The sequence below is a fragment of the Artemia sp. Qi Xiang Cuo genome, chromosome 13 (genome assembly GCF_049724085.1).
Source record: "Artemia sp. Qi Xiang Cuo chromosome 13, ASM4972408v1, whole genome shotgun sequence".
In the NCBI taxonomy this organism is placed as follows: domain Eukaryota; kingdom Metazoa; phylum Arthropoda; class Branchiopoda; order Anostraca; family Artemiidae; genus Artemia; species Artemia sp. Qi Xiang Cuo.
The window spans coordinates 50,612,837-50,625,540 of NC_142806.1; the positions used below are offsets into that span (position 1 = coordinate 50,612,837).

General features: G+C 36.9%; 1 protein-coding gene across 2 annotated transcripts in view; it reads right to left on the reverse strand.

The window, feature by feature from the left end:
• fwd (phosphatidylinositol 4-kinase beta fwd) overlaps positions 1-12,704 on the reverse strand; it is a 233,133-nt gene that overhangs the window by 171,344 nt on the left and 49,085 nt on the right. The window lies entirely within an intron of this gene.

Here is a 12,704-nt window from a genome sequence, read left to right on the forward strand (position 1 = left end):
TGTTCCTTCCTTCCCCCAAGAAAACATCCTCCATAGAAAAATCCTCCCACATAGCCCCCTCCTCCACCCCCCCCCACAACCAGAAAAAATCCCTCCTGAAAACGTCTGTATACTTCCCAACAACTAATAGCCTACTATATGTAAACAATGGACAGAGTTCTTAACTTACAGCCCTTCCCCTGGGAACTGTGGGGGAAAAAGTCATCCTCAAAGACATATTTATTAGATTTTCTACTATGCTGAACAAACTGGGTATCTTAAAATTTTGATTGGGTGACTTCGGGAGAAAAATGAGCGTGGGAGGGGGCCAAGTTGCCTTCCAATTTTTTTTATCACTTAAAAAAGAGAACTAGAACTTTTAATTTCCGTTTGGATGAGCCCTCTCACGATATTCTAGGACTACTGGATTGTTACGATCACCCCTAAAAAATAATAAAAAAATAAAAATAAACACGCATCCGTGATCTTTCTTCTGGCAAAAATACAAAATTCCACATTTTCGCAGATAGGAGCTTGAAACATCTACGGTATGGTTTTTCTGTTATGCTGAATATGACGGTTTGATTTTCATTAAGATTCTATCACTTTTAGGGGATGTTTCCTCCTTTTTTCAAAAATAAGGCTATTTTTTCAGGCTCGTAACTTTTGATGGGTTAGACTAAATTTGATGAAACTTATATGTTTGACGTCAACATAAAAATCCAATTCTTTTGATGTATCTACTGGTATCAAAATTCCTGTTTTTTAGAGTTTCGGTTACTATTGAGCCGGGTCGCTCCTTCCTTACAGTTCGTTCCCACGAACTGTTTGATATCCTCCATGTGGAAGACTATTGATATTCGCAATATTGATTACGATGGGGTGAAGTTCCCTACTTATTGGGGAGACGATAATCTTGAACGGAAACGCTAGTTTTAAAACATCAAAGCATTTGGTACTCTCTTGTTTAACAAAATTTCAGAGAATATTAGTCTCCTCCATCATATTTAGAATGGTATGGTATCAAATATGGTATGGTATGTGGTATGATATCAGGATATGGTATCAAAAATAAACATTAATAGAATTTTTTTTTTCCGAAAGTAAGAAGCGTAATTGAAACTTGAAAAAATAACGTAAGTTATCCTGTATATACGCGACAGCCTCCCGCTCCCTGGCCCCCTCTCATTTACGCTAAAGCTTGACTTTGGGCCCTGGCACTACAAGAAACGAATGTTCTAACAAAGGGCAATCAGAAAACCAGTGTTTTTTTTTTTTTTCAAAGCTCAAGAATGGAAAGGCTTGGCTTATTGATGTATATTTACTTCTAACAGAAAAATTATCAGTTCAAATTTTTTAAATGAGAATCAGGAAATAAAACGCTTGTCCTGTAGTGGCGCAGTGAGCGCACGGGACCCAGATGTAGAACCTTGCTTTAGCAACACCCTGCAGGGCCGACGCAAGGACCTCAATAGTCAAGAAGCGTCGGTAATCCGATTACTTTACTAAATAAAACACTAAAAAAAACCACCAATTGACCATATTCATTTTATTCAGAAAAGCTTTCAGTAACACCTTATTATCAAGGGTGGGAGTTAGTACGACAGACAGGTCAGGATTTACAACTAGGATCGCTAGGCACAGGACTAGGGGCGCACAATGCCAGGGGGCGCAATAAATTATCATTGAGTCATTTTTTTCTTAACAAAACTGGACTGATGTGATTTATCGTCAAAGTGCCAGGTACACTTCACCGCCGCGATGCTTATTCCCAGACAAGTGGTTTTAAAACAATACAGGAATACAGTTACCCTTTATAAAATATTAGATCTCTACCAACAATGGTAGCTGAGAGTTCGGTATCACCTCTCTCTTTCATTACTTTTGGCTTATCAGTTGCGTTCTATTCAGTACTTCCACTATTCTGGAAATTTCTCCGAAAATCTCTCAAAAATGGAGCAGCAAAACGCTTAGGCCTAGAAGCGTCAAAGCTTTAAATCCGGCCCTGACGACAGTCCCCCTCACACACAGCATAATTTCTGTTCGAATTTTTTTTTTAATGTTACCCTACTTTCATTTTAATTGATTTTTTTTATTTATTAATAAGGTATAAATCGAATCGAGATAGATCAAAACTGGTCCAAATTTACATATATTTTATTTCAATTTTCGTATTCAAACAAGAACCTCACAATATACATATGTGAATGACAGCCGTGAAGAAAGTCAAGTTTCGGTATTATAAACGCATCAGCTTGTCAAAAATGAAAAGACAATTAAAATAGTAAAACTTTAACTTTCCCAAACTAACGAGTATTTCGATGCCCATCTGTGAGAGCCAAAAATTAAACCATCCAAAATTTCACCAATACCAGTTATGATCAGAAAAAAAAACTTAGATATTTTTTCATACATACAAAAAAAAATATTAACACTAGCATCGCATTCAACATTAAGACCCCCCCCCCCCCCGCAGTAAGGGTCTATGGCCGGGAATGCAGGGAGCCTATTAGATCAGCAAAAATCGATTTTAAATCCCATAAAAACAAAAACAAAAAATCTCTAAAAACCTACACAGGGCCACATGTTTTTCTGCGGAAGACGTACTTAATGCAAAGAAAGCGCGTTTTCAGCCAAATCATCGGGAGCCAATACATAATATAGCACTTTCATATAATTTTGCAAATGGTTGAATCTTTGAAAATACCTAACGACATACCCAAAAAGAATATTTTAAGCAATCCTCGCTTCAGAAACCCTCCCTAAAGTTTGACCAAATCCCCCCTCCTCTAAAAAAAACTTCAAAATGTCTTATCTAAAACAAATATTACTAATTGGTCGATTGGTGGGCATTTTGCTGGTCGTGTTGAAGCAGGAAGAAGCCTCTATGAAGTCACAAAATTAATTATGTTTCAAAAGAATTTGTTTTTAGCTCTTATTTTTCTTTCCATTATAAATAAATCACACAATAACACATTGTGAAGTAAAACTTCAATCCTTTAACGGCGAGTCATATAATAAGGAGTACGATGCCTGAATCAGCTCGAAGGTATCACTGTTTCAGCTTGTTCGAAAAAAAAATGTTTAAAGAAATTAGCTTTTCTGGCTTTTATTAAACAGTTCGTGGTAACGAACTGTAAGTAATGAGCGACCCGGCTCAATAGTAACTGAAACTATAAAAAACGGCATTTTGATACCAATAGATGCATTAAAAGAATCAGATTCTTATGCTGATTTCAAATATATAAGTTTCATTAAGTTAAGTCATACCTATCAAAAGTTACGTGCCTGAGAAAATTTGCCTGATTTTAGAAAAAAGGGGAAAAGACCCCCTAAAAGTTATAGAATCTTAATGAAAATCACACCATCATATTCAGCGTATAAGAGAATCCTACTGTAGAGGTTTCAAGCTCCTACCTGCAAAAATATGGAATTTTGTATTTTTTGCCAGAAAAAAGATCACGGATGTGTGTTCATTTGTTTGTTGTTTTTTTTTTTCAGGGATGATCGTATCGACCCAGTTGTCCTAGAATATCGTGGGAGGGATCATTGGAACGGAAATTAAAAGTTCTAGTGCCCTTTTTAAGTGACCAAAAAAACGGAGGGCAACTAGGCCCCCTCCCACACTCATTTTTTCCCAAAGTCACCCAATCAAAATTTATGAGATAGCCATTTAGTTCAGCATGGTCGACTATATGATAACAATGTCTTTTAGGATGACTTAATGCCTCAAAGTCCCCGGGGGGAGGACTGAAGTTATGAACTTTACCATATGTTAGCATATAGTATTGGTCATTGGGAAGTATACAGACGTTTTCAGGGGGATTTTTTCTGGTGGAGGGTGGGGTGGGTCGGGGGTTATATGGGAGGATCTTTCCATGAAGGAAGTTTTCATGGGGGAAGGGACATTGCTATGAAGGGGGCGCCAGATTTCACATCATTATTAAAGAAAAAGATCAGAAATTAAATAAAAAAACAAGTCTTTCAACCGAAAGTAAGGAGCAACATCAAAACTTAAAACGAACAGAAAATATTACGTATATGATTGGGTTCACCCCCTAGTCAATACCTCGCTCTTTAAGCCAAAGAATTTTTAGTACTTTCATAAGAGCTATTTATTCTAATTAACGGCCATTGTGATTAAAGGGTCATTTTTAAAGAATTGGGACAAAATTCGAACTTTAGCTTAAAGAGCAAGGTATTGACTAGGGGCGAACCCCCTAATATACGTATTAAAAATCTTTGAATATAGAAGTTCGTTACGTAAGTTAATTCGTAAATTACGTATATTTATTACTAATAAAAATGTTCGTAAATAAAATTAAGCAACTTTCGAGAAAGCCATTTAACCAAAAAAAAGTAAAATTAATATGCAATTTTTTTTATTTATTCATGTACGGTGAGCCAAAATCAAAACCTGCATTAATCCAGAAACGTTCAAAAATTAAATTGAAAAAAAAACAAGTTTTTTTTAACTGAAAGTAAGGAATGACGTTAAAACTTAAAACGAACAGAAATTATTCCTTATATGAAAGGGGCTGTCCCCACCTCAATGCCTCGCTCTTCACGCTAAAGTGTGACTCTTTCTCATAACTCTATTTTTTAAATCAATAAAAATTTTTAGTGTAAAGAGCGAGGCGTTGAGGAGCGGACAGTCCCTTTCATATATGGAATAATTTCTGTTCGTTTTAAGTTTTAACGTCATTCCTTACTTTTAGTTAAAAAAACTTTTTTTATTTTATTTTTTTAGTTTAAAAACGTTTTTTTTTTATTTAATTTGTGAAGGATTGATTGGATTCTGCTTACTCTTTCTAATTAAAGTAATCTATTTTTTAACTGTTTAAAGAAATTAGCTTTTCTGGCTATTATTTGTGAAGGATTGATTGGATTCTGCTTAAACTTTCTAATAGAATTCTATCTCCTGGCTAAGTGGAAGTGCGATGGGTTGAGAATTCTTTGTCCAAGGGGCACGGGTTCGATCCCTGGCGTGGCCAGTTATTTCGTTTGGGAAGCGGGTCAGTGGTGTGACTCTGTAAGCTTAGCCAGAGTCGACCCAGCTCTAAATGGGTACCTGGAGAAATCTTGGAAATGTAAGCAGGAAGGGTGTTCCAAAGCACAGGATTGCTGGCCCCCCCATTGCACTTCCTGGCTGAAGGGCCACGAAACGGAGATCAGCACCGCCGGTTTCGACCTTAAGGGTCTAGTGCCGTCATATTTAACTTTTACTTTATTTAATCTATTTTTCATGGGAATGTTTTTCTTCTCTGAATTAATGCTTAAATGACTCGTCTTACTGCTCTTCTACAGGTTAAAAGACCTCTGTGAGATAAGTATAGCGTCTTATTTGTATGTTTATTTAAGTAGGTAAGTAAGTTAGTATGAAGGCACTAGACCCTCAAGGTTCAAACCGGCGGTGCTGATCTCTGATTCGTGGCCCCTCAGCCAGGAAGGGGAATGAGGGGCTGGGGGCCAGCCATCCTGTGCTTTCACACAGCCTTCCTGCTTACCCTCCCCAGATTTCTCCATGTACCCATCTAGAGCTGGGTCAACTCTGGCTGAGCTCACAGAGTCACGCCATTGACACCCGTCCCAAACCAAAAAACCACGCCAGAGGATTGAAACATGTATCTTCTTTTTGGTCATTTTAAAGTAGCAATTACCTTCTGAGGTCTGCACATCTTGCACATCCGAAGCTTTGCTATTAAATTTACTGTAATTCTAAGCCCATGGGAGGCAAAGGCAACATATGGTTTTAATCCATTTTTGGCAAACAATGTGAAAAGAACGCCCATTTAAACATTCATCACATGTTAGGAATTCAAAAATATTCTAAATTCTAAGAATGTTTTCTCGGAAATATGACGCCTTGGAAAGAGAAATTTCAGATCTTTCCACGGCCACAAGGGTGTGCTAGGAGACTAATTTCCACAGGGAGATATTTCCAATGAAATACAGAATATTCAGACATTTTGAATCAATGTAACACCGTTTGTTTTTGTTTTCTTCAAGGTGGTGGCATGTTGTGGCGTGTAAGTTGCAGGTAGAATTGTTTGTGAGGTATGTACTTTGTTGTTGGTAGAATCTAAATGTAGTGTTTAGTTTTCTAAATATGTTATTATCATTCAGAAGAGGAGGTGGGCGTATTAAAAATAAAAATAAGTGAATAAATGCAACACTACTATTGCTAACAACTCGCTGTAGCACCAAGCCACCTGAGGCCACCACAGCTACGCACGCTCCTCGTCCATCCCATCTATTCAAATCCTCCCCTTTTATACCAATCTCAGGGACGTACGCAGGGTGGGGGCATCCGGGCCCGCCCCCCCGAAATCTCAGGATTTTTTTCATTTTCCCATAATTTTCTGATTTTTCTCACAGAATAATGGGTTTGAAGGATTTGCCCCCCCCCCGAAACAAATTCCTGCGTACGTGCCTGACCAATGTAACATTAATTTGTAAAAATATACTGTATACCAGGTATGGAAAAAGTTCCAAAGCTGCCAGTGGTAGATCTCTACAAAATTCCAAAATCTACTAACATTTTAGTTGACGAAATTGTGATTTGACAGCTTTTCTTTGAGCAAAAGTATTTTCATATGTAAAAATGGTATTTTCAGACAAAATCTGCCCAAAAATTTGAAAACTGCCAAGTAGCATTGCTACTTTGCTACCCCACTTTTTTTTTACAGTGGTTGTATACTACAGCCTAGGTGACTTCGGGGGTAGATTTAAATGAAATTCCTGTACATTTACTAAATATGGTAATGCTTCAGTCATATGCACTTATCTGTTATAGCGACCCCACTCAACAATTACACTTTGTTAAACTCGAGAACAAACCGGTTTCGTCTGTCTGTATTAAGAGACAATTAACTTACGCTCAGTGGAAAATAAGTGACGGGTGACATAATGCATTAGACTTATTTAATTTGAGCTATATAAATAGCGACGAAGACCACACTGCCTTTCCATCATAAACAATAAGTAGAACAACAGGGAAATTTTTATACAAGACAGTGGAACACAACTTTAAATGAATATTTTGACCCTATATCCAAGGGCCGTCCTCAGCAAAACAAACAAAGAGAATAAAAAACAATATAAAAGAAACTTACATTAAAATACAATCATTAAAACTGAAAAGTTTTTTTTTAATCTTTTAAAAAACAGCCCTAATATCATTAGCCTACTTCAAGGAAGTTGAGTCCTGGTTCAACTTCCTTGAAGTAATGATATTAGGGCTGTTTTTTAAAAGATTAAAAAAAAATCTCTTTTCAGTTTTAATGATTGTATTTTAATGTAAGTTTCTTTTATATTTTTTTTTATTCTCTTCGTTTGTTTTGCTGAGGACGGCCCTTGGATATAAGGTCGAAATATTAATTTAAAGTTGCGTTCCACTGTCTTGTATAAAAATTTCCCTGTTGTTCTACTTATTGTTTATTGGTCTATATATTTGCATATTAGGGGGTGGGGGTAAAGTATTTAGACAGTGAAAAATTCTTAGAAAACAATTCTTACTTCATAATATTCAGATTAATTTTAGCTAAGACATTTTACATGCAGACCCTCTATACTTTACCCCATTCCCCTTAATGTGCAAATATATGGCCCAAATTTGTTTCTAAAGTATTATATTTTCATCATATCTTGGTTTTTCATTGTTTTAAAAAATACTTTAGCGTAAAGAGCGAGGCGTTGAGGAGGGGACAGCCCCTTTAATATACGGAATAATTTCTGTTCGGTTTAAGTTTTAATGTCGTCCTTCCTTTAGTTAAAAAAAAACTTGTTTTTTTATTTAATTTTACCAAGGGTTCAAGTTCGATTACCCACATGGCTCGGTGGAAGGACGTGGTCCTGATGGATGACGGTATCAAGATTAGCTGGCACGAAATCCTACAATATGGATGACGCTGTTAGAGAAGCAATGGCGAGTTCATTATCTACTGGAGGCGCAATACACCAGTTGCGTGCAAAGATACTTATTCCCTAACCAAGTTATTTTTCGAAATTTCGATTGCTTTCAAAATAACATTTTATTATGAAGACTATTCGAAAGGACAATATAAATAGACAAAACTTTATCGACCAGAAAGTCAATTCGCTATTTCAAAATTTACGCTCTGCGGCTTCTTGGCCCTATTTTAGCTAAAATTGATGCTTCAATCTTAGCTAATTTCAATAACAGGACTTTTGCGGCGCAATTTACTTTGTTAACTATAAAGACCATTAGATGTTTTCATCAACGTTCAAATGAATCCTCCCCCGTATTGAATCCAACGACTTCACGACCAATTTTTTTAGCGAGTCCACGAAGAAAAGGAGATACGTCACCGCTACCCAACCAAAAAAGCGATTTTTCTTTTTCTTCAAGATAGGGAGCTGTAAACCTTCAACAAAGACGTGTGAAATCGTGTTCTATTTATGTCAATCCGACGTCAGGTATGAAGGGTTTCACTCTTTTTTTAAAATTCTCTGAAGTTCGTTTTCATAGTTCCAATTTAATATTTTGTTAAATCTGAATGATAACAATTATTTCTGGACCAGATAGTGGAAAACGTGGAAAACATTTTTTAGATAGTGGATAGTGGAAACGTTTCTCCAAAGACAGTTCCTTAAAAAACGCGTTATTAAACTTTCCTTTACTACTGCCCGCGGTTTGCTAAGTTGCGCCAACCATGACGACAAAAATTTTAAATAAAAGGCAAGAACCAGGTTAAACTATTGGAATACTTCCTAAAATAAAGACAGGCTTTTGTTATCCAAACTGTTTCAGCTAGTGCATGGCTAGATAAGCCTTTGTTGTTATCTATTCGGCCTGAGTTCAACGCTACTATTGGAATAGTTTGAAAAACTCCCTTTATTTGGTCATCCTCAGCAGGAACTACACCAGCATTCTTTTCGCTGCTCAGTTGTATCTAATTATGCAGTTTTCTATCTCTGTAACTCAAAGCCAATCACTAACCTACAGCTCCGAAAATAATCGTGTGACGTTTACCTAAAGCCAAGGGAGTAGTTCTCAGCCAGTAGGTTTCCGTATTGTCACAAAAGAGTTTATGCTACGAGAGGGGTGCTCACTTTCTACTACCTGATGTATATGTAGAAATGTCATGCATGCCTCTCGGCTCCACCAAGCGCCGCTTATTGTACGAGATTCATAAAAGTGAAAACCCCCTCGATGCCATTTTTTTACCTGTCGTCCAACAGGCATTGCTGCCAGTTGACTATAGAAGTTGTGCTGCAGTGGTGGTATGAGGAACTAACAAGAGTTGATCCGCATTGCAGCATGAAACTGGAGTATAAGCAATTTTAAGATTCCATGATGCTGAAACACGCTGTTAGGGTACCGTACTAGACTCTACCTTCAAACCTGCGTTGAGTTTCGCGTATGGCCCTTTTGATGTACAATGGATATGACCAAGGTGTATGCCCTAGGACCAGATAATTTTTGAAGCTTTTGACGATGATGTTTCACGTCCTTCCATGTGTATTAGCCTCGGCCTTAACACTTCTTTTTTATTCACCCACATTTAACATTTAGAAATTGTGGAGTAAATTGTCAGGCAATTTTCTTTTTCAAAATAGAGCCTAGGGGTATCATGTCAGCCATGTTGTACTAATATACGATTACTCTTTAAAGCGTATTTGCTAGCTTTTATCCCAATCAAAATAGCATGTCTTGTAATAACGGAGATGAAGCCAGCTCATGGCGCTTTAAATTCCTTGACATCAATCAGATAATTTTTATTTTAAGGAGCTGTCCATAATTTGCTTCGGGGACACCACAGGTAGAGAACTAAAAGGGGGAGGAGAGCTAGAAGGAGATTTATTTACTTCTTTCGCTCCATAGAAGGAGTTTTTTGGTGGATCTCTAGCCTTTCCAGAGGCGGGTCTTAGGGATGGATATAGAGGGGGCACTCGGCGGTCACAGGAATTTTAGGGGAACAAATTTGTAGTTTTTGAAATTTTAGTTTTTATTAAAGTCAAGTAGAAGGCACTGTTGGCAATTTTTTTTTAATAAATGAAAATTTATCTACAATTTGGCCTGAAAACTTTTTGGGGACAAGGGGAGCTGGGTACTAATCAAGATTTTGCCCCAGGTGCAAGAGAGGCCAGAGCAGCCACTGACCCTTTCACATACTTTTTATGTTCAAAGGTCAGAGAGGTTCGATTTGAGATCATTCCAATTGAAAAAAGACATCTTTCTATCGTAACCCTTCTGAAAAGGGAGCAAATTCAACTTCGTTTTTGAAGAAGAAATCTAATTTTTTAGATGTTTTGGAGTTTTTTGAATTCGATTTTTCGGCTTTAACAATTTGTTTTCTCTGGTGTAAAAACTTTCAGACGATCTGCCCGACAATTTTATTTTCTACGGCTAGTCTCAACCCCGCCAATGCATCATGAAGCTTAGCGAGCAGAGAGACTAACAGTATATTTTTTTTCTTATAATAATATATATATATATATATATATATATATATATATATATATATATATATATATATATATATATATATATATATATATATATATATATATATATATATATATATATACATATATTTGGGAGATTAGTCCCGTTTTTTCATGTCTGCCACTGGTTGATGGATCTCTTGGCATTTTTCTGTTTTCCTTTGTAATTCTTTCAAAGGAAGTGGGACGGATAGCAGGGGATCCAAGGGGGAGGGCTTCACAGTTTCAATTTTTTGTATTTTCATTTATAAAAGTCGAAAAATTTTTGCCGCCCCCCTCCCCCAACAATTTCACAAATTAGCGGCACTTTTGCAGCTTATTGATTGTATTTCTTCATTAAATCACAGCTCCTTCAACTCAAATTCACTCCGTTCTTATAGTTCATGCACGCACAGTTCTAATGGTGTTTTTATCAGATTCCAACGAAGAAACAGTAGACACAATCAGCAACACAGACACACACGCAGGGTCCGTTGGCTTTGAGCCTCCCCGAATCTTTTGATTTTTGCAATTCCCCATGACGTTCCTGTTTCTTAACTGTTTTTTAAAAACTATTTCCCCCCTATAAATTTAACGTCTGAATACAGACCTAGTGTTTCTTTATTTTCCTCAAGATCCAAAAGTACTCCACATATAACACCTATTTATGGTGTCATTTCGAGGTTACCCTCAAAATGACACCCTCTCATAAAATACCCCTGTTTTCGGAAAACAATTCTGATTAATAGTTATACTATGCCAGACTTTCTTTCCTGGTGACTGATCATGATCCTGATTGTTCAGTTTTCTATAAAAGAACTACACGCTAGTCTTCCTAGCATCGTGTTAGGTCATTAGCTGAAGACTGCAATGATGATAGAATAGAAACACAAGACGTTGTCTCTTTAATTTAAATCAACGCGGTAGCATAGTTAGTGGTAGCAGGATCTTCCCTCTGCAATCTGCACTATACCAGGGACGTCAATTGTAGGGAGGGATATGGGCTAAATTTGAAAATTATCTTTTTTGTACTTTTATCAAAAGTTTATTTTTACTGAAAAAAAAAAACAGCAAAATTACCCCCTCTAGATTCTAGAAAGTACATACTACCCACTCCCCCGTTTTCCGTATATTGACGCCCCATTATGATACGTACATTGAAGTCAATTGATGAGAGTTGTAATCACATTCAATGAATTATTTCCCTTAAAACACCAGACTATTCACCAAATTCTGATCGACTTGTTAATTTGTTTTGTTGTTGTTTTTGCAGAATAGTGGTTCAATTTATCTCAGCGACATCTTGCCCATGACCCGTCATGTTAATATATGGCTCGATCATAATGCAATCTCTTCAGCACGAGGGCAACCTGGTTCACGGGTCTTGGACTTCGAAAACTGAATCAATATCGCAAAATACATAATTTTGGTTCAAGTACAACTCGATTAGCAGGTGTAACAGTTGGGAGATTGATTATTTTTATGTATACAACTGAGAATAAACTATAAATCATTTACGCTACGAAGATATTGTTCCAAGGAAACAATTATAGTAACCTTGAAATTGGCCTAATTAGAATAAAAATCAGTCAACTGGAAGCGGTCAGAGGATACTTTAGCAAATGAGATGTTACAGATTCTCATAATATGAGTGAACATTTCACTAATTTTAGCTAAAAATTAGTTATGCGATGGACAATATTTGGCTTCACAAGGTTTTAACAGGAAATTTGTGAAACTGCTTCCTGGTGCATTTTTAGGGGTTGCTCACGTTAAAACATTATGTATACTAGATACTATGCGCAACTCGAGGTGTGCCACACCTGACGCTTCGAGATGTATATCAAGCGGCGGAGACTGGGCCACCCTTAGGTGCAATCTTGTGAAAAGTATTTCCATTCTAAATTTTTCACGCCTGGATTGGTTCAGCTTTGTGCTAAATATTATAGCAATGACAAGAATCGTAGGTGAACAAAATTACATCCAAAGGATGAGTGGCTTCGGGCCAGGCCATTTTCTTCAAAATTTCGATAATTTTACGAATCCCCCAAAAATGTTCAATATTTTAAATAACATTTTTCTGTGTGCCTTGTTTGGACTAGACAAATTACCCCCCCCCCCCCACCCGGTAAAAGAAGATCCAGCATACGTACCCACGGCGACAGGTTCTTTTGAATAAAGGGGCTAAACTTGTAATATTAGATGTTTGATACATTAATAATCGGGGCTTCAGACACCTCACGCAGAAATTTGTTACGTCGTTCACAGAACGAAAA